This window comes from Sphaeramia orbicularis, chromosome 19 (assembly GCF_902148855.1).
Source record: "Sphaeramia orbicularis chromosome 19, fSphaOr1.1, whole genome shotgun sequence".
Taxonomy (NCBI): Eukaryota; Metazoa; Chordata; class Actinopteri; order Kurtiformes; family Apogonidae; genus Sphaeramia; species Sphaeramia orbicularis.
Window position 1 is genome coordinate 7,198,130 of NC_043975.1, and position 23,605 is coordinate 7,221,734.

Sequence of the window (23,605 nt, forward strand, 5' to 3'; positions counted from 1 at the left end):
CAACAAACCCTGAAAATTTCATCCAAATCTGTCCATAACTTTTTGAGTTATGTTGCACACTAACGGACAGACAAACAGACAGACAGACAGACAGACAGACAGACAGACAGACAGACAGACAGACCCTGGCAAAAACATAACCTCCTTGGCGGAGGTAATTAAGCAAAAAAAAAAAAAAAAAAGCTTAAATTAAGGAAAAAAATGTTGAATTAAGCAAAAAAAAAATAAAAAATCAATTAAGTAAAAAAACAAAATCTTAAATTTAGCAAAAAATCTTGAATTAACAACTTCAAATTTGTGTCTTTGTTTCAGTGCAAAAAATAACATGAAATTATGAAAATATTTACATTTACAAACTAGAAGCACTCGGAGAGCGCAGACCTCCGCCAAGGCTGATCAGTGCCCCCCCCCCCCCGTTGGCCCCCCCACCCCCGATCACCACCAAAATTTAATCATTTCTTCCTTATCCCATTTCCAACAAACCCTGAAAATTTCATCCAAATCTGTCCATAACTTTTTGAGTTATGTTGCACACTAACGGACAGACAAACAAACAAACAAACAAACAAACAAACCCTGGCAAAAACATAACCTCCTTGGCAGAGGTAAAAATAAATAAAAATAATTTTAAAAAATTTCTCAGGAAAAAAAAAAACAAACAAAAGAAAAAAAACTGTTGTATTATGTAGTTTCCATCAAGACAATTGTTTAAAGGAAAAAAGCAAAAAATTTCATTTTCCTGGGTCTCAGGAGGTTAATGTTGCTAATCTGATGTTTTCTCCCATTTGAACATACTATAATACTAGTTATTACTCACTCACATAATATGCAAAAGAAAAAAAAAACTCTGTTAATTACAGTCTAATAACAATTAGTAATTGATTTAGTTAAAAGAACAGGAAAGTTACAGGAATGACAGTGTATGGGATGAAGCATGAGCGTCCGCTGTGTTGGCTGATATGGAACTAAAACAACAAAACTGATGAATATACAAGAGAACAGCTGGAGAAGAACTGTCCACTGCAGTGACCACTGTGCATGAAAGGGTTAATATACTGTAGCATGAATGGAAGTTAGCTCAATGTTATTTGCCAGTACAGGAAGTGCTTTTAATTTGACAAGACATTAAGATTTCCATTGTACAAAAACTCATAGATCAGGGGTGTCAAACTCATTTTAGTTCAGTTCCACATTCAGCTAAATTTGATCTGCAGTGGGCCGAACCAGTAAAATAAGAACATAATAATATATAAATAATGTCAACTCCAAACTTTTCTCTATGGCTTAGAGTGAAAAAAATTAATTTACATTATGAAAAGGCTTACATCTACAAACTATCCTTTCAAAAGATGTGAATAACATCAACAAACTGAAAAAATTAATGTAATTTTAACAATATTCAGCCTCAGTTTATCATTTACACATGTACATTGTAACTTAAATATCACAGTGGATCTACAAACACAAAAAACATTAAATAACAGGCATAATCTTGTTAAAATTGTACTTATTTCTGTTTAGAAATTTCAGGTTCTTCATATTTGTTCAGGTGATTCACATTTTTTTGTGAAATTATACTTTGTTTTAGTGTAAATACATGAAAATATTTACATTTACAAAGACAAAAATTTGGAGTTGTCATTATTTATATGTTATTATGATAGTATTTTACTGGTCCTATCCATTTGAGATTGAATTGGTCTGAATGTGGAGCCTGAAATTAAAGGATTGTTAATATCTTAGTAGAATTTCTGCATTTCACAAATTCATCCCAAGGGCCAGACTGGACCCTTTGGTGGGCCGGATTTGGCCCCCGGGCCGCATGTTTGACACCTGTGTCTTAGATGAACAGTAAAGCCATAGTTCTTCCTCTGGCTCTGACTCATGGTGCAGCTCTACAAAAATACAAAAACAAACACAAAAAGGCCAATAAACACTGCCATACACACATTAAATCCAAATGAACACTAACACCACCACCCCGCTGAACCCCTGCACAGAAAAAGAACACATTTTCAACAACATGCCCAATACCCACAATGCAATGCGAAGATAAAAAGGTGTGGTCATGACTAAAACTTAGTGATTTAATTCCATTCAACTGAAACTTTTTTGTACTTTCAACTATCAAGGTCAAGGTCAAGGTTACTTTATTTATACCCGTAGGTAGATTTGTTTTGCAGTCTAGGTGATTGCCTTGGCTTTCCAACAACACTTACATTAAACATGCAAGACAGGTACTTGATCACGCTTACAGACAGGACAGAAAGTGCTCAGTGTTCCACCATTCATCTGTATAGCAGCATGGATAATTAAAAAAAAAAAAATACAATAAAATAAATAAGATCCAATAAATAAAAACAAGATGCAATAAAACACCATAAAAACCAGTAAAGATAAAATAGAAACAATCTGGGATAAAAACCAGGATAAGAACATAAAATTAAAAATTTAAAAATACTGCTCTACAAATTAGTAGAATATACTGAAAATTTTATAGTAACATCATAAAACTTAAATCATTTAAGTGCATTGTAATTAAAGCATTTTAGTAAATACAAATCCTGGGCTTACAGTGCAGTTTGTCATTGTTTCATGGTCATTAGATATGACCTATCTGGACGTTCAGAGGCTCCGGAGTTACCGTGGAAACCCTGTCATCTTCTACAACATTGATTCACTGGTAAAACCCATGGAGTTGGATCAATGACAGTGGGTTTATGTTCAGTTAATGATAGATTTGACTGAAAAAGTCACTTTTTTTTTCTCTTCTTCTTTCTTTCAAAGGTCTTTTTATTAATAACAGAACATGAATAAAACATTCGCTACACAGGAAGGAGATTTTCAATTTTCTGAACAACATCCACCCACGACACAACACCAAACCAAACCCTACCCAGACATGAACAGATACAAACAACCACTGAAAAAATGTATGACAAGACGGAATGAAAATTATAAAATATATTAACAACCGTGTTTAACCCTTTCATACATACTGGTCACTACAGCGGACAGCTATTCTACAGCTGTTTTCTTTAATGTTCATGGATTTTGTAGTTCTTTTTTTTTTTACACATATCTTTATTGAAGTTTTAAGACACTATATATCTTTTCTGACATGAATTGGTAACATTATGTAGATCTCTCTTGAGCATAAACCCCCAGAATCACAAGCCCTCCCCATAGTTTTCACACAATTTATCAGTAAATACATGTTTCTGTGCATCAAAAATTCAACACATGGTGTCCATTTGAGTGGACATTTTTGCAACTTCATGAAAAATAAGTTCATAAGATTTTTTTTTTCCATTATTGTTTTTTATGTTTTTTTTTTTTTTTGATTATTTTTTATTTTATTTATTTATTTTTATTTATTTTCAATCGCATTGTTTTTTTCCATGCCTAAAGAGGAATAAAAACACTCTGGAAAAGAATTTTGATCAAGGTTCTCATAATTCGTGCATGAAAGGGTTAATGAGAATTAATAAGTTCAGTATAAAAGAACAGTGTTTAAAAAAAACCCAAGATAATAGAAAAAGGAGCAAGGGAAAAGAAAAATAAATAATCTAAAAATAATTAATACATTAACATTTATTTTATTTTTATATTTTTTATTTAAATTTATTAAAATGTGTTTATTTATTTATTTATAAATCTTCTATAGATTGTTTATCATCTTCTATAGATCTTCTCTAGAATCATGCAGGACACCATGTCTCTGAGCCAATGTGAAAAGGCATTCAAGATTTTTTTTTTTGCTTAATTCAAGCAAGAATCTGCCAACGGAACAAGTGAAAATTATCTCGGTAAAATTTCTTGAAATAAGATTTTCGTGTTCTGTTGTCTAAAAATAAGTTCTTATATCTCACTGAAAAGTTCCTCTTTAGGTGATTATGTCTTATTTTAAGTGTGATGAGATATTTTTACTTGAAATGTGAAAAATACACTTGGTCAGATTTAGATTTTTTCCGGTGCTTTGGTTTATAGACGCTGTTTTTTCACTGAAAACTTTTTGTTTTTCCTTCTGTACGTACACTACAAACAAAAAGTTAAGGATATTTTTTAATTTTTGGGCTATTTTTTTTTCAGTTGGGATTCTTGCACAGCGCTTTTTACTTTTTTTGTGTGAATTGAATTGAAACACTTTTTTTTTTTTTTTTTTAATGACCAGACCATTTTATTTACAAGTGGCAAAAATGACCAAAAAAAAGACAAAATAATAGAAAAAAGAGCAAGGGAAAAGAAAAATAATAATCTAAAAATAATTAATACATTAACATTTATTTTATTTTTATATTTTTTATTTAAATTTATTAAAATGTATTTATTTATTTATTTATAAATCTTCTATAGATTGTTTATCATCTTCTATAGATCTTCTCTAGAATCATGCAGGACACCATGTCTCTGAGCCAATGTGAAAAGGCATTCAAGATTTTTTTTTTTTGCTTAATTCAAGCAAGAATCTGCCAACGGAACAAGTGAAAATTATCCCTGTAAATTTCTTGAAATAAGATTTTCGTGTTCTGTTGTCTAAAAATAAGTTCTTATATCTCACTGAAAAGTTCCTCTTTAGGTGATTATGTCTTATTTTAAGTGTGATGAGATATTTTTACTTGAAATGTGAAAAATACACTTGGTCAGATTTAGATTTTTTTCCGGTGCTTTGGTTTATAGACGCTGTTTTTTCACTGAAAACTTTTTGTTTTTCCTTCTGTACGTACACTACAAACAAAAAGTTAAGGATATTTTTTAATTTTTGGGCTATTTTTTTTTCAGTTGGGATTCTTGCACAGCGCTTTTTACTTTTTTTGTGTGAATTGAAACACTTTTTTTTTTTTTTTAATGACCAGACCGTTTTATTTACAAGTGGGAAAAATGACAAAAAAAAAGACAAAATAAAAGAAAAAAGAAATATCCTTAACTTTTTGTTTGTAGTGTACTTCACATATATCTAAATACAGACAAATGCATATGTGTAGATGTTAGAACTTTAATAAACCAACAATCAAAGACTAGGATTTATACTCATTACTGTATGTCTACAATAGAAGCAAAGTTAGCTTAGATTTCTACTATCTCATAACACACCTTCAATGAAAAATGACAACCGGTGTCTAAAACTGAACGGGACTGATAGATTAAAATAAATAAACAAACCATCCAGACCTCTGCTCACGTTCAAAACTCTGCGTCCTAATTAAAGCTGATTGAAAATGAGCAGCCGATTAAGACCTTGTTACAGCTGATAATTACATTTGACAGAAAAGAGTCAGTGTTTATATGAGCTCATAATTAATATTGGAGAAGAAAACATCCACCCTCTTTGGACACATAATTGTATCTGAGTAATGTTAAACCCTTTTTAGCGACCAAAGTCATCTGCCTCTTTCATGTTTTACGTATGGAAGTAAATCTGTCTCATCAAATTTTGAATTATAAAAGCCACTGAATTTCTAGCACTGAACTTTTTTTGCACTGAAATTAAGTATCTGAATTTTTTTGGCGTCACATGACCAATCTAACGTAACTTGATAGGCTGACTGGCGGTTCAACTTGAGATAGAATCATTGCTTATCCTCGGTGTCCCAGATGTGTGATCTCAGTTTTTTGTATCTGAATTTTTTACTTCTGAATTTTTTGCATCTGAATTTTTTGCTTCTAAATTTTTTGCATCTGAATTTTTTGCATATGAATTTTTTGCTTCTGAATTTTTTGTATCTGATTTTTTTTTATGCTAAATTTATGAACATAGTAAAATTGAGAGACAAAAAATTCAGATACTTAATTTCAGTGCAAAAATTTTTTTAGATACTTAATTTCAGTTGAATAAAACAAATTCAGATACTTAATTTCAGTGCAAAAAAAAATTCAGATACTTAATTTCAGTGCAAAAAAAATTCAGATACTTAATTTAAGTACAAAAAAAATTCAGATACTTAATTTCAGTGCAAAAAAAATTCAGATACTTCATTTAAGTACCAAAAAAAATTTGATACTTAATTTCAGTGCAAAAGAAAATTCAGATACTTTATTTCAGTGCAAAAAAAAAAAAATCTGATAATTTCAGTGCAAAAAAATTCAGATACTTAATTTCAGTGCAAAAAAAAAAAAAATCTGATAATTTCAGTGCACAAAAATTCAGATACTTAATGTCAGTGCAGAAAAAAATTTTAGATACTTAATTTAAGTACAAAAAAAATTCAGATACTTAATTTCAGTGCAAAAAAAATTCAGATACTTAATTTCAGTGCAAAAGAAAATTCAGATACTTTATTTCAGTGCAAAAAAAAAAAAATCTGATAATTTCAGTGCAAAAAAATTCAGATACTTAATTTCAGTGCAAAAAAAAAAAATCTGATAATTTCAGTGCACAAAAATTCAGATACTTAATTTCAGTGCAGAAAAAAATTTTAGATACTTAATTTAAGTACAAAAAAAATTCAGATACTTAATTTCAGTGCAAAAAAAATTCAGATACTTAATTTAAGTACAAAAAAAATTCAGATACTTAATTTCAGTGCAAAAAAAATTCAGATACTTAATTTAAGTACAAAAAAAATTCAGATACTTAATTTCAGTGCAAAAAAAATTCAGATACTTAATTTAAGTACAAAAAAAATTCAGATACTTAATTTCAGTGCAAAAAAAATTTTAGATACTTAATTTCAGTTGAATAAAACAAATTCAGATACTTAATTTCAGTGCAAAAAAAAATTCAGATACTTAATTTAAGTACAAAAAAAATTCAGATACTTAATTTCAGTGCAAAAAAAATTCAGATACTTCATTTAAGTACCAAAAAAATTCTGATACTTAATTTCAGTGCAAAAGAAAATTCAGATACTTTATATCAGTGCAAAAAAAAAAAAATCTGATAATTTCAGTGCAAAAAAATTCAGATACTTAATTTCAGTGCAAAAAAAAAAAAAAAAATCTGATAATTTCAGTGCACAAAAATTCAGATACTTAATTTCAGTGCAGAAAAAAATTTTAGATACTTAATTTCAGTTGAATAAAACAAATTCAGATACTTAATTTCAGTTGAAAAACACAAATTCAGATACTTAATTTCAGTGCAAAAAAAAATTCAGATACTTAATTTAAGTACAAAAAAAATTCAGATACTTAATTTCAGTGCAAAAAAAATTCAGATACTAAATTTAAGTACAAAAAAAATTCAGATACTTAATTTCAGTGCAAAAAAAATTCAGATACTTAATTTAAGTACCAAAAAAATTCAGATACTTAATTTCAGTGCAAAAGAAAATTCAGATACTTAATTTCAGTGCAAAAAAAAAAAAAAAAAAAATCTGATAATTTCAGTGCAAAAAAATTCAGATACTTAATTTAAGTACCAAAAAAATTCAGATACTTAATTTCAGTGCAAAAGAAAATTCAGATACTTAATTTCAGTGCAAAAAAAAAAAAAAATCAGATACTTAAGGAACAAATGCACACGTGTTATTCATCTCCACCTACGACAGTGACTCAGGTCTGAGGAAAAGGAGGCGCCAAAATAAAACTAGAGTTAAATGAGTAGAGCTTCTCTTTTTCTACATGGACCTTCTAATACAAACCAAAGCATAGATATGAAATGATTTGGTAGAAAAAAACCTTCAATTTAGTTTATTATTTCATTAATTTTCAATCTATTGTTTCTGTTCGTATCATTTTCTTCATCGTGGTCATCAGATATGACTCATTTGGATGTTCAGAGGCTACGTAGTTGCCATGGAAACACCGTCATCTTCTACAGCATTGATTCACCAATAAAACCCGTGGAGTTGGATCGATGACAGTGGATGGACACACTGGGTTTATGTTCAGGTCATGATAGGTTTGAGTGAAAAAGTCCGTTTTTCGGCAGTTTTCTCTGTTTTTTTATATAATAACCCTCAATTTTAATCTGAGCTTTGATGAACATCTACATCAATTTTTCTCAATCTTTTTTTCTCAGGCCCCCCTTTTTCGAGGACAAAAAAATCTCCAGGCCCCCCTCAACCCCAACAACATTTTAACAGTGGTGTAATTATAACTTTTATGGAAAGAAACATCAATATTGTAACAATACTGTTTGCTTTTTCTCGAATAATTTGTTGTGCAAATTAAAAATAACTTAGATTTTTGCTAGAACAATACAAATACACTCAACCAGACTGCTCCAAGACAATATTTTTCCAAATAAAAATAGGAAATGTGCAATTACCTTATAACTATGACAATAAAGTTTCTTTTTTTTTTACAACAACCAACACATTTTGGTAACAAAGATGAACATTTTAACAATATCAGTGGGTGCAATGACCCCATTTAAAAACTGTATTGTACAAACTGTGCAAAAACACTTAAAAACTGTTAAATCTACATGTTTAAAATGTTAAATCTACATGTATAAATGTTAAATCTACAGGTTTAAAATGTTAAATCTACATGTTTAAACTGTTAAACCTACATGTTTAAAATGTTAAATCTACATGTTTAAAATGTTAAATCTACAGGTTTAAACTGTTAAATCTGCATGTTTAAAATGTTAAATCTACATGTTTAAAATGTTAAATCTACATGTTAAAACTGTTAAATCCACATGTTTAAAATGTTAAATCTACATGTTTAAAATGTTAAATCTACAGGTTTAAAATGTTACATCTACAGGTTTAAAATGTTAAATCTACAGGTTTAAAATGTTACATCTACATGTTTAAAATGTTAAATCTACATGTTAAAACTGTTAAATCCACATGTTTAAAATGTTAAATCTACATGTTTAAAATGTTAAATCTACATGTTTAAAATGTTACATCTACAGGTTTAAAATGTTACATCTACAGGTTTAAAATGTTACATCTACATGTTTAAAATGTTAAATCTACAGGTTTAAAATGTTAAATCTACAGGTTTAAAATGTTAAATCTACATGTTTAAAATGTTAAATCTACATGTTTAAACTGTTAAACCTACATGTTTAAAATGTTAAATCTACATGTTTAAAATGTTAAATCTACATGTTTAAAATGTTAAATCTACAGGTTTAAAATGTTAAATCTACAGGTTTAAAATGTTAAATCTACAGGTTTAAGATGTTAAATCTACAGGTTTAAAATGTTAAATCTACAGGTTTAAAATGTTAAATCTGCATGTTCAAAATGTTAAATATACATGTTAAAACTGTTAAATCCACATGTTTAAAATGTTAAATCTACAGGTTTAAAATCTTAAATCTGCATGTTTAAAATGTTAAATCTACATGTTTAAAATGTTAAATCTACATGTTAAAACTGTTAAATCCACATGTTTAAAATGTTAAATCTACATGTTTAAAATGTTAAATCTACATGTTTAAAATGTTAAATCTACAGGTTTAAAATGTTAAATGTACATGTTTAAACTGTTAAACCTACATGTTTAAAATGTTAAATCTACATGTTTTGTTAAATCTACAGGTTTAAAATGATAAATGTACATGTTTAAAATGGTAAATCTACATGTTTAAACTGTTAAACCTACAGGTTTAAAATTATAAATGTACATGTTTAAAATGGTAAATCTACATGTTTAAACTGTTAAACCTACATGTTTAAAATGTTAAATCAACAGGTTTAAAATGTTAAATCTACATGAGTAAAATGTTAAATCTACATGATTAAAATGTTAAATCTACAGGTTTAAAATGTTAAATCTACAGGTTTAAAATATTAAATACACAGGTTTAAAATGTTAAATCTACATGTTTACACTGTTAAATCTACATGATTAAAATGTTAAATCTACAGGTTTAAAATGTTAAATCTACATGTTTAAACTGTTAAATCTACATGATTAAAATGTTAAATCTACAGGTTTAAAATGTTAAATCTACATGTTTACACTGTTAAATCTACATGATTAAAATGTTAAATCTACAGGTTTAAACTGTTAAATCTACAGGTTTAAAATGTGAAATCTACATGTTTAAACTGTTAAATCTACATGATTAAAATGTTAAATCTACAGGTTTAAACTGTTAAATCTACAGGTTTAAAATGTTAAATCTACATGATTAAAATGTTAAATCTACAGGTTTAAAATGTTAAATTTACATGTTTAAACTGTTAAATCTACATGATTAAAATGTTAAATCTACAGGTTTAAAATGTTAAATTTACATGTTTAAACTGTTAAATCCACATGTTTAAAATGTTAAATCTACAGGTTTAAACTGTTAAATCTACAGGTTTAAAATGTTAAATCTACATGATTAAAATGTTAAATCTACAGGTTTAAAATGTTAAATTTACATGTTTAAACTGTTAAATCTACATGATTAAAATGTTAAATCTACGGGTTTAAAATGTTAAATTTACATGTTTAAACTGTTAAATCCACATGTTTAAAATGTTAAATCTACATGTTTAAAATGTTAAATATACATGTTTAAAATGTTAAATATACATGTTAAAATGTTAAATCCACGTTTAAAATTTTAAATCTACATGTTTAAAATGTTAAAACTACAGGTTTAAAATGTTAAATCTACATGTTTAAATGTTAAATCTACATGTTACTCCATAAATATGTTTACAGTTGGATGTGTTTTTTACAGTATTTTTCTGGAAACCACAGCTGCCAGTTTTTTCTGTAAAAACAACAGGTTTTTTTTAGTGTAGTGACCGATCACCATGACACTAGATTGGGTTTGTTGTACATCCCTAAAACGAGTCCAGGGTGCTCCAGCGCTAAACATTAGTTCCACCTGCTACATGTTCTAACCTGAAGGAAAAAAATGATCCCATGCCCCCCCCCCCCCCCCCCACCCCCCCCCCCCCCCCCCCCCCCCCCCCCCCCCCCCCCAGATTATGTACAGCAGTAAATAATGTACAGCAATGTAAAAGTAAAGCAAATCTGACGACATTGTAACATTGCACAAGGACATTATGTTACTGCACAGGAGACGGTATCGCACAAAGCTTGAATTTTAAAGCTTTTTCCGTCTGCATCTTTTCCTTCATCGTGGTCATACCTCATTAATTAAAGTGAGGTCTTCATTTCTTTCCGTGTTACTTGAAAGCGCTCTTTTGAATTCTCAGTACAGCGTGCATGCTTTATGTTGCGTGTACGCTGACGACTGCATCACCTTCGGGCTAAATTCAAATCTCCTCACAAGTACTGTTAAGTGCAAAGTGGAAAAACAGCTTCTTACTTTGCCTGGATTGCAAAGCTGCAGGTTAAGGACAATGTCTAATGCTGTGGTAGCTTCATATTCGTCTTATGCGGATGAATAAAATACTTTTACAGTGGCTCAGTTTCGTGAATCTTCATTCACTGTCGCTACTGTCACGACGACCTCAGGTGAAACCATGAAAACTGAGAGAAAAAGTGTATGTAAAATGTACTCAAAAGGAATAACAGAAACAGTCTGACTAAATGAAATGCAGTAAAAGCTTAAATATGTCATAAAACACTCAATTAACTAGTCAGTATTGTTTTGTGTCAAGGTTACAGAGTGTTTTAGCATAAAATAAAAAGCAAAAAAGCAAAAATCGCCTGCAATTACATACCCCTAAATCCCCATAAATATAGATTTAACCTTTTATCGGGCAAGTGACTATTTTTGGTCATTTCCACACACATTACAAGACAGTAACAGTTCCAGTGAGGACAGTGAGTCAACAATCTCAGGTCCAATGTGGTCTTCAGGGTCTGTAAGGTCCACCTCTGCATGAACAGTGAGTGGACCTGCTTTGTTCGGTACCATGAAGTAATGGTACTAATGTAAGGAATGATGTTCAAAGGGATCATGTGGATCAGCACTTATGTTGGTCTAATGTTCTAAAATACATGTTCCTTTCGCCTTAAATGTGTTTTTCTTTTATTTTTTATATATACTTGGATTTTTAAATTTTTTTTGCCACCCAATATGGTAACTTCATCGTGGGACAAATCCGGGTTTTTTTTTTTTTTTTTTTTTTTTTTTCCCCATATGTGAGCTGTATCTGCTGGGGCGCCGATAAGGAGGGGGTAAACAAGACAGATTCATGGGGCCCAGCATTTGTGGGGGGCCCATAGAGCAGTGGAGGGGCCCAGTTTGGAAGTAGAGCCCGACCGATTAATCAGTTAATTCAAGATTTTTTTTTTTTTTTTTTTGCTTAATTCAAGCAAAAAATCTGACAGTGGAACAAGTGAAAATTATCTTAGTAAGATTTTTTGAAATAAGATTTTCCAGATCTATTGTCTAAAATAAGTTCTTATACCTCACTGGAAAATTACTCTTTAGGTGATTATGTCTTATTTTAAGTATGATGAGATATTTGGACTAGAAATGAGAAAAATGCACTTGGTAAGATTTAGATTTAAAAATTTGTAGCTTTTTTTTTTTTTACATTAAACAATTGTCTTGCGACTTCTATCTATTTTGAGTATGAACTGAATGCGACCCTGAAGTGACCCGCATGCACAAAAGAGATCCTGATGTATTACGTGACCATGTGTTTACGGAAGGAAATATGTTTTTCCCACCGCTTCTCCTCCTGGGACGCAGAATTGTGACGTTTGTTGCATTTCAATAGTCGCTTTTCCATTGGACATATGCGCAAAACTTTACCGATATTTACTAAATGTCAAAAAAAACTTAATTGGTTTTTCCATTAAATCACAAATGCGATGATTTGTTTATTTATTATCGCAAGATGACACGAGAAGTCATTCTGTAAACATGGCGACGAATGTAAATATTTGTTGTTTTGAATCTAGAATGCTCTTAACCCCTCTGTCCTGTACTAAATTAAAAAATGATTTAAAAATTCTTAAAACTCTTCTTCATCACTTGTAACATCCATCAACATCTATTTTTTTGTTCACGTGACTCTAGTTGCGCACAAAGGTCTTTTCATTGCAGTTTTGTGTGATATACCAATTTTTCTACGCCCAAAAAACCACCTCTGTCCTCGAAGCACGAGATTTTTGGTGAAATTGTTGTTTTTTCCATTAGGCAAATTTTTATGCGCAAGTTACCAAGATAATTTCCACTTGTTCCACTGGCAGATTTTTTTGCTCAATTCAAGATTTTTTTTTTTGCTTAATTCAAGCAAAAAATCTGTCAATGGAAAAAGTGAAAATTATCTTGGTAAGATTTATTGAAATAAGATTTTCCAGATCTATTGTCTGAAAATAAGTTCTTATATCTCACTGAAAAGTTACTCTTTAGATGATAATGTCTTATTTTAAGTGTGATGAGATATTTGGACTAGAAATGAGAAAAATACACTTGGTAAGATTTAGATTTTTGCAGCGCATTAAGTGTGTAATATGAATGAGTACACAAAAAAAATCGGATTTCACCAAAAAAAATTGTAATTGTGCATGAAGACCTGCTGTCATGACAACTTTTAGTCCTGGTTTAATCTGAATAAACGTTAGATCCTATTTCAGATGACCATGTAAACACCTTATTCCAGTTGAAAAAGAATAGTTTGGAATAAATTTAAATCTGAATAAAGTCACTGGTTTAATGCCCTTTTAATTCCGATCTAAATTCTTCCTGGGACATGTAAACCCTTTATTCCGTTTGGACTTTATTCCTGCCATTCCGCGCATACTCGTTGTCTTGTCCTGTCGCGATGACGCACACATTCTACGCTGGCGGAAGAATATGCACTGCCGTCTAGTCTTCCCAAACTGTTCCAGTGGGCTATTCTGATGGGAACTACCAGCCTGGAAAACCCTGAAGGAAGAGTTCATCACTTGTTTTTTATTCATTCATTTGTCATGCACTAATGAGTTCAATAAGTGGGTAAACAGTTTGCACTGCAGTGCACCGATTGCCTTGTTCTGGCAGCCCTTCTGTTAGCTTAGCTTAGCCTAGCTTAGCATAATTGCTTCATTCCTATGGTCAGACATAGCCAGGCTTTTAGAGGTGATTTGTAGTATTTTATGAGTGATTTTGTGAAATTCAACTCTCCCTAGTCATTCCTTTAGTCCGGTGGGGTCAATATGATCACAAATTGAGGCTCAAATCATGGTCATGTGACTTACTGCAGGAATAAAATCTTGGGAAATAAAAACTAATACAAAGCTAAAACAGTAAAGCAAAGCTAATTTAGCGCATCAACAACAAGATTTTCCAACTTCCATCAACACAACAGTCCCAAGATTGTATGAGTGCAGTAAGTCGCAGATCTAAAGAAATAATTAGGGAGAATCGGATTTCACAAAATCGCTTACAAAAGACAACAAATCACCTTTAAAAAACTGGCTACGTGTGACCATGGAAATGCAGTGACTATGCTAAGCTAAGCTAACAGAAGGGCTGCCAGAACAAGGCAATGTTAGCACTGCAGCGCAAACCCTTTAGCTCACTGATCTACCTCATGTAAACCTTTATTCGGGTTGAACATTTCCATGTAAACAGAAGAGAAAATACTTTAGTTCCGAATTAATTTCTTCTGGAAAAAGAAATCGGATTTAAACAACATCATGTAACCTTTCCCACTATGGTTGAAATTTTGAATTCCAGTGTTTCTATGAGTGTTCTACAAAGGGTTAAGTGTCCAAGGAGGGGTGTAAAAAAAACTACTTCTAACTCATCTCTGCTCTAACGTCACACCTCCTTAAAAAAGTGCTTCAAAACAAACATATTTTAAGCGTGTTGTAAACCCTTCCAAAGCCAACCAGCCTTTTTTTTAGCCTCTCCCTCTTCTCTTTACCGTCCTCAGCTCTTCGCTTTGGTCTCCACCTCCCTCCTGTCTGACATTATGCTCTCATATTTCTCTCCTGAGTCCCTTGCGTAAGGGTTGAGCTCCCAAGTCAAGAGTTGATATTAACTTGTATTAACTTCAGGGCACATTCATTATCGAGGATTTCTCGGAGAAGGTGAGGAAGGTTGATTCGTGCCTGGTATTCTCCGCTTAGTGCTGATAAATGACGGCATATATCGATTACATGAGTGGAAACTATGGAATGAGGTGCTTTGGATGATTTTAATTGTGCATGTACGACATACTGCAGGTTGAATAAAAACGCAGGGCCACGTTGTGCAGAAGTACAACCCTGGACTGTAGACCAGGGGTGTCACACTCATTTTAGTTCAGGGGCCACAGAGCCGGACCAGTAAAATAAGATAAATAATAGTATAAGAACTTGGAAATTATGTCAACTCGAAAGTTTTCTCTAAGTTTTTGAGTGAAAAAAAGGCAAATTCCATCATGAAAATGTTTACATCTATGAACTGCAACATGAACAGTTGCAAGAAATGATGCAGGAAATTTTAAAAAATTAAGTATATTATGGTCAAAATCCACCATCCACCATGACTTTAATATAAGTAGAGTGTATTGTTGCATCTATTTTTTATTTTACCATTATTTAACCAGGAAGTCTCATTGAAATCAGGAATCTCATTTGGAAGGAGACCTGGCCAAGGTAGCAGCCATACAAAGTCCAAACCGGGGGTGTCAAACTCATTTTAATTCAGGGGTCACACACTGCCTAATATGATATAAAGTGGGCTGGACCAGTAAAATAATATAAATAATAGTGTAAGAACTTATAAATAATGTCAACTCTAAAGTTTTCTGTATGTTTTTGAGTGAAAAAAAGTCAAATTCCATAATGAAAATGTTTACATCTATGAACCGCAACATGAACAAATATGAACAATCTGAAAATTATTTTTAAAAAATATGTGCAATTTTAATAATGTTGCACCTAGTTTATCCTTTATACATCACATCACATCCTCCCGGCCTCAAACTTTAACCCACAGTGTGAAGGAACTGTCCGGCTGGAGGTTCTCCAAGGTGAGTCGCGGAAGCTGGTCGTTCTTGGAATAATAACTTGGATCCATACTATCACCTATGGCCGAGAATGGAGTTAGAGGAATAGTAAAGCGACGACAATGTCCGACCGCTACGCTACCCCCCCCCCCCCCCCCCCCCCAGAGAAGTCCGTTTTGAGCCACTGTAGAAACATGGCGATGTTTATTTCCTTTCTAATATCAATATTGATACCAGTATTGATGTGTTGCATGACTGCAGTACTCAAATAATCAGGCTACAACTCAAAATTGTACTTTGGTATCACTAAATTACTCTGAATCAGTCAATTAATACTGAATCGAATCGATATTGGCTCGAACCGCATGGAATCGTGATTAATCGATTCAGAACCTTATGAATCAAAATCGAATCAATTATGGAAAATGGCCATGCTACCCAGCCCTAGATCCTAGTATTGCGATTTGTATCGCATCGCCAGATTCTTGCCAATACAAATCCCTAGTTAAGAAGATTCCTAGTTGGAGTCCAGCCCCAGCCAGTCAACCAAATGAATATGTAGCTGAAGTCCATTTTTAAGTTCGAACAACTACCCCAAGAGTTCAACTAACTAATAAATGTGTATCCAAAAAAACAAAGACAGAGGTTCACAAAATAGGCGATATTTCATTTTTTTCAGTGTTAGGAGAAGGAGCTGCGTTGGTTGAATGAATGAATGAATGAATGAAATCTTTATTTCGAACTTGTAGACAGTGAAATAAAAACAAAAATCAACCAACAAAATATAAGTACTGGTATATAAATGATTGATAAGCAAACAGACAACAAAGTAAATAGATAAATAATGATAGTAATAGTAAATAAATAATAATAGTATTAATAATAATAATAATAATAATAATAATAATAATAGTAATTATATAAATAAAACAAATGAAATGAAATTATACATGCTCGAAAAGGAGTAGGAAGAAGTAAAAACTTATGTACTCCTACCCCCAATTTCTATTCCTTATGATCATTATATAGCAATTATTATTTTGTATGAATATTAATATAATAACAACAACAGTAATAATAGTATAACAATATCACACATCCTTTTTCCTATATACACTAATATGACAATACCTATTTACAACTTTTCCTACCAGATACAGGGTGGGGAAGCAAAATTTACAATGAACATTTAGTTGTTTTTTCTCAGCAGGCACTACGTCAATTGTTTTGAACCCAAACATATATTGATGTCATAATCATACCTAACACTATTATCCATACCTTTTCAGAAACTTTTGCCCATATGAGTAATCAGGAAAGCAAACGTCAAAGAGTGTGTGATTTGCTGAATTCACTCGTCACACCAAAGGAGATTTCAAAAATAGTTGGAGTGTCCATAAAGACTGTTTATAATGGAAAGAAGAGAATGACTATGAGCAAAACTATTAGGAGAAAGTCTGGAAGATACTATTAAAAAAGAACGGGAGAAGTTGTCACCCCAATATTTGAGGAACACTTGCGCAAGTTTCAGGAAGCATGTGAAGGTAGTTATTGAGAAAGAAGGAGGACACATAGAATAAAAACATTTTCTATTATGTCCATTTTCTTGTGGCAAATAAATTCTCATGACTTTCAATAAACTAATTGGTCATACACTGTCTTTCAATCCCTGCCTCAAAATATTGTAAATTTTGCTTCCCCACCCTGTATTAATACCAGATGTTAATAAAAAATATGTTTTCATTTGACATAAAAAAAAAATTCAAGGCAGCCTTTTCACTCAGATTTCTCGTATTTCAACACGTTACATTTTACAGTGTAGGCGCAAGTATCCACTCGAGTCGTGCTATTCTTTTATACTGTCTGTCTCAGAGTGGCTGGTGGTGAGGTTTCCAGCTCCTACCCAGATGGTTCTTCAGTCTTGTCCTCCCAGATGGTAAAGCAGGGACACGGTCATTATGACAGAGCTCTACGTACAAGCATAGATCAGCTCCCAGATGTTTAGGATTCGTCTCCTCTGCTGGAGAAACCATGACCCGGTTGTCTCCCTTTTACACAGTACCTTTGAACTCATTAACTAAACCCCCCTTATGGGTCTCATTGTTATTTTTCTAAGCGCTTAGATACTTACCATCCATTCTCCACCATCTGGAATCTCAATTTACCAGCCCTTGAAGGTTACATCAATTTCATTGGTGCGATGAAACAGAACACAGACAGTGGCATGCAGGTTTTTTTTTTTTTTTAAGTAAATCAGCCTCATCAGCAGGGTTGGGCAGGTTACACATAGTTACCCTGTTAAAAATGTAAGAAATGTCGTGCAACTTATTTAATCTGCTCTTCTAACAAATGTTTTAACTGGGCAATAAAGCTGAAAAGTCCTAAAACGTACTCGGGTTTAAAATAACCATAAAACTAGCTTTACACTGTAGTGATATGTGGTCGTGTTCTGATGTCATGAGTAAAATTAAATTAATATCCAGTGAATGTTAACAGCACGTCCATGCATGTGGCACGTTGTTACAATGATGTGCACTCTTTTTTTTTTAGCAGTGGAAATTCAATCAAATGAACCAATGAAAGTCAGTGCTCAAAATGCCAAATAAATTCATTCATTCATTTCCATTTCGAGCAAGTGAGTCAACATTTTACAACACAAATGACCTGCATACAACAGTATCTGATAATGTAAATATATTCAACAGAATACAGGCAAGTTCAATATTTCAAATTCATTTATTTACGCTTGGAAAGGCAAGGCAAGTTTATTTGTATAACACATTTCAGCAACAAGGCAATTCAAGGTGCTTCACACAGGACATTGAAATAAAAGAAACAAAAAGAAACACATTTAAAACATTATAAAAGAAACATGTAAAAGGTGATTAAAAACAGCAAATAAGAAAACAACACATAAAATAAAAAAAAATAAAATAGAATAAAATAAAATAGAAATAAAAACACACACATATTAAAGTAAGAGTTGCAGTGCAGAGTTTCAAAGAGAATATGAAATTTAAAAAGTCCAAATCCTTTTAGTCAAAGGCAGCAGTGAACAGGTGAGTCTTTAACCTGGACTTAAAAGAACTCAGACTCTCAGCAGACCTGATATTTTCTGGTAGTTTGTTTCAGATATACGGAGCATAGAAACTGAACGCTAATTCTCCATGTTTAGTTCTGACTTTGGAAACACAGAGCAGACCTGCACCAGATGACCTGAGGAGTGAGAAGAAGACAACATATTTAATCCCACACCCGTTTCTCATCAGTAACTTAAAGCTCTACCTATCGATGTGGCATTTCTCACAGCACTTAGTAAAAGTTTGAACATGAACAACCTGCCTCCCTCCAAAGCCCCGCCCCCTTCCCTCTGCCTGAGCTCTGAGGCTCCTCCTCCTCTCTCCTCATGCGCGATGGAAACAGAGGAGGAAGCAGAGGTGGAGGTCCGGTCCGTTTTGGCGTGTCCGCGGACCCCTCCCTCAGTAATCAGATGCATCATCCACCTGCCGCGGGCCCGTGGCTCCTGTTCCATCAGTAGACCTGTTCCATCAGTAGACCTGTTCCATCAGTAGACCTGGTCTGTGCAGTACTGGGTCAGGGTCTTCACTGCAGTGCCCAGGGGATGGGCGCGCGCACTGTGAACGCGCGGCCTCCGCGAATTTTCCGTGTACATTTGGAGTTTCATAGTCCATACAATTATCATCCTACATCATCTTACATGTGTGACACCATGTACATGTACCTGTATGAGTCCCACCGTCAGAAAAGCTGAGCTTTATGCAGACCTGTTCAGTCCAGTACAGCTGACTTCCGGACTTTTATCTCCATCCTTCATTCATCAGACTCCCGTTTGTTCCCCTCAGTTGTTGTTTCTGTTCATAAATCCGTTTTTCCCTTCCACATGTGCATGTCAGTTCTGTCCATACACATCCTAGACAGTAGACTGTGGTCAGTGACAGGAGAAGCAGCGCCAGTGAAGCGTCAGATTCAGAGGGACACATATCAGATGCGGAGACGGCGATAATGGATCGGATGATTGACAGGAGGCTCAGTCAGGTTCGGCCAATTATTTTATTCGGACCGACTAAAATGATTGGTCAGACTTTTATCAGAAATACATGAGAATTAAACATTTTTGAGTTTCAATGCCTGGCAGATTTCTTTTACATTTTAGTTTGACACACACTTATTAGGAGCATTTTAAGATGACAAAAGAAAAGTGTAAAAATGCCACATCATACGGTATAGCTTTAACATAATGAAGTTTCACATCCAGAGGGGCCAGCTGAGGTGGCTCAGGCATCTGTTTCGGATGCCTCCTGGACGCCTCTCTGGGGAGGTGTTCCAGGCATGTCCCACTGGGAGGAGACCTCGGGGAAGACCTAGGACATGCTGGAGAGACTATGTCTGTGGGCTGGCCTGGGAACACCTCGGGGTCCCCCTGGAAGAGCTGGAGGAGGAGTCTGGGGAGAGGGAAGTCTGGGCGTCCCTGCTTAGACTGTTACCCCTGTGACCCAGCCCCGGATAATATAAAGCGGTAGAAAATGGATGGATGGGTGGATGGATAATGAAGTTTCAAATACTCTTGTCTTTAAACTTCAAATCAGGACAAGGAACAAAAAGGCCTATACCAGATTATAATAAACTAATTCAACAGTGTTTACATTATTTAACCAAAATAAGTGTGAAAATATGTTTCAGATGTATCCCTCTTCCACCACACCTCATTCAAATGATAAGCCTATGTGCTGGAAGAGGGAAACATCTAAAACACAGGTGTCAAACATGCGGCCAGGGGGCCAAATCTGGCCCGCCAAAGGGTCCAGTCCGGCCCATGGGATGAATTTGTGAAATGCAAAAATTACACTAAAATATTAACAGTTGTTTTAGTTCAGGTTCCACATTCAGAACAATTCAATCTCAAGTGGGCAGGACCAATAAAATACTATCATAATAACAGATATAATAACAACTTCAAATGTTTCTCTTTGTAAATGTAAATATTTTCATGTATTTACGCGGAAACAAAGTATAGTTTTGCAAGAAATGTGAATAACCTGAAATGTCTTAAGAGAAGTAAGTACAATTTTAACAATATTCTGCCTGTTACTCAATGTTTTGTGTGTTTGTAGAGCCACTGTGATCTGTACATTCTAATGTACATGTGTAAATGATAAACTGAGGCATAATGTTGTGAAAATTAAACTTATTTTTTCCGTTTGTTCATGTTATTCACATTTTTTTGAAAGGTTAGTTTGTAGATGTAAACCTTTTCAAAATGTAAATTAACTTTTTTCGCTCTAAAACATAGAAAAAAATTTAGAGTTGACATTATTTATATATTATTATGTTACTATTTTACTGGTTCAGCCCACTGCAGAACAAATTTAGCTGAATGTGGAACTGAACTAAAATGAGTTTGACAGCCCTGATCTAAAACATGCAGGATAGTAGATCTGGAGGACCAGGGTTGGGTACCCCTGGTCTATGTAGTGTATGACCTCGGTGATTATGCTATAAAGCTAACGATATGTTGCACATGTTACCAGTCACTCGCCAATGTCGCTCATCAAGGTACGGTAGCCCAGAGGTGCAACAGCCCAAAAAGTTATCCACTATAAGAAAAAAAAGAGTACAGCCCAAAAATGTATCCACTATAAGAAAAAAAAGAGTACAGCCCAAAAAATTGTCCAATATATATTTTTAGAATAACTTTATTTTTAGTGCACCAACCTCCACTTCCGGGGGGGGTTACTTTGTTAGCATTAGCCGCATTAGCTGAAGGCCTTAAAAATTTTCAGCCTACGCTTTTATTTTTTGTGGTGGCCTTAATTTTAAAGCAAGAGATCTTACAGGTAAATAGCGCCCCCTTAATTGAAAAGGTGGATGATGTTTTTTTTTTCTTATAGCAGATAATTTTTTGGGCTGTTCTCTCTTTTTTTTTTTCTTGTAGTGGATAATTTTTTGGGCTGTTCTCTTTTTTTTTATAGTGGATAATTTTTTGGGCTGTTCTCTCTTTTTTTTCTTGTAGTGGATAATTTTTTGGGCTGTTCTCTTTTTTTTATAGTGGATAATTTTTTGGGCTGTTCTCTTTTTTTTTTCTTACAGCAGATAATTTTTTGGGCTGTTCTCTTTTTTTTTTTCTTGTAGTGGATAATTTTTTGGGCTGTTCTCTTTTTTTTTTTTCTTGTAGTGGATAATTTTTTGGGCTGCTCTGTTTTTTTTCTTATAGTGGATAATTTTTTGGGCTGTTCTCTTTTTTTCTTGTAGTGGATAATTTTTTGGGCTGTTCTCTTTTTTTCTTGTAGTGGATAATTTTTTGGGCTGTTCTCTTTTTTTCTTATTGTGGATAATTTTTTGGGCTGTTCTCTTTTTTTTCTTATAGTGGATCATTTTTTGGGCTGTACTCTTTTTTTTTTTCTTATAGTGGATAATTTTTTGGGCTGTACTCTTTTTTTTTTCTTATAGTGGATAATTTTTTGGGCTGTACTCTTTTTTTTTTCTTATAGTGGATAATTTTTTGGGCTGTACTCTTTTTTTTTCTTATAGTGGAGAATTTTTTGGGCTATTTTCTTTTTTTTTCTTATAGTGGATCATTTTTTGGGCTGTTGCACCTCTGGGCCACCGTATAAAGGTGTTTCTGAAGGTGTCTGAGTTGTTCCAGTAAGACGAATCTTTCTTTTTTTTTTTTTTTTTTTTGGTATAAGTCCAGGCTGTGCAGTGGGATCACAGCAGCTCTGACAGCTGATGACCGCTCCTTTCAAAAGCCTCCAGCAGAGCACTTCATCAGCCTGAGCTCCACTCGCACAGCGCTACTGAATAATGCACACTGACTGGAGACTCCGCAGGCGAAGGTCCTCTGACACAGCTCTGCATCCACCCAGAGCCGATCACTGCCGCCGCCGCCGTTGCATTATTTATCTGGCCTCTTCACGTGTTGGTGTTTAACGCACCTTTCAAAGAACGGCGACGCTTCAACCGGCTGCAGCTTTCACTCAACGTGTCACCGTATTCACCTGCACAGCCCACCCACCCATTTCCACCTAACACCACCTCTGGAACAGCCGTTTCCAGGGTTTGTCCTCTCTAAACGCAGACCCGTTTGTCACATTTGCTCAGCGGAGGTTGGTGTGTTTATTTGCGAGGCTGAAGCAGCAGCACATGCGCTTCTGTCAGAGTTTTACCTGAATGTGCCGGAGGTGACGGCCCATATTCTGCTGCTTCTGATCTGCTTTCAGCACCACCACGTCCAGCAGAGGAAACAGAAGAAACACTCCCATAAGCACTGATCCAACTGCACTGGGTTTGTTTGTATGGGCACTGGAGGCTTAATATGGGTTTGTTCTGAAGGAGGGTTATGCATAAGGTCCTCCACCTGGAGAGGAGGGATGGGAATCTGTCTGTCTATCTATCTATCTATCTATCTATCTATCTATCTATCTATCTATCTATCTATCTATCTATCTATCTATCTATCTATCTATCTATCTATCTATCTATCTATCTATCTATCTATCTATCTATCTATCTATCTATCTATCTATCTATCGTTCTATCGTTCTATCGATCGTTCTATCGTTCTATCGTTCTATCTATCGTTCTATCGTTCTATCGTTCTATCGTTCTATCGTTCTGTCTATCGTTCTGTCTATCGTTCTATCTATCGTTCTATCATTCTATCGTTCTATCATTCTATCTATCGTATCTATCGTTCTATCGTTCTATCTATCACTCTATCATTCTATCTATCTATCTATCTATCTATCTATCTATCTATCTATCTATCTATCTATCTATCTATCTATCTATCTATCTATCTATCTATCTATCTGTGCTTAAAACAACTTTGTGCT

General features: G+C 33.5%; 1 protein-coding gene across 1 annotated transcript in view; it reads left to right on the forward strand.

Moving 5' to 3' along the window:
* The window catches only part of adam12a (ADAM metallopeptidase domain 12a), a 505,639-nt gene that overhangs the window by 348,008 nt on the left and 134,026 nt on the right, over positions 1–23,605 (forward strand). The gene's annotated exons all lie outside the window — the stretch shown is intronic.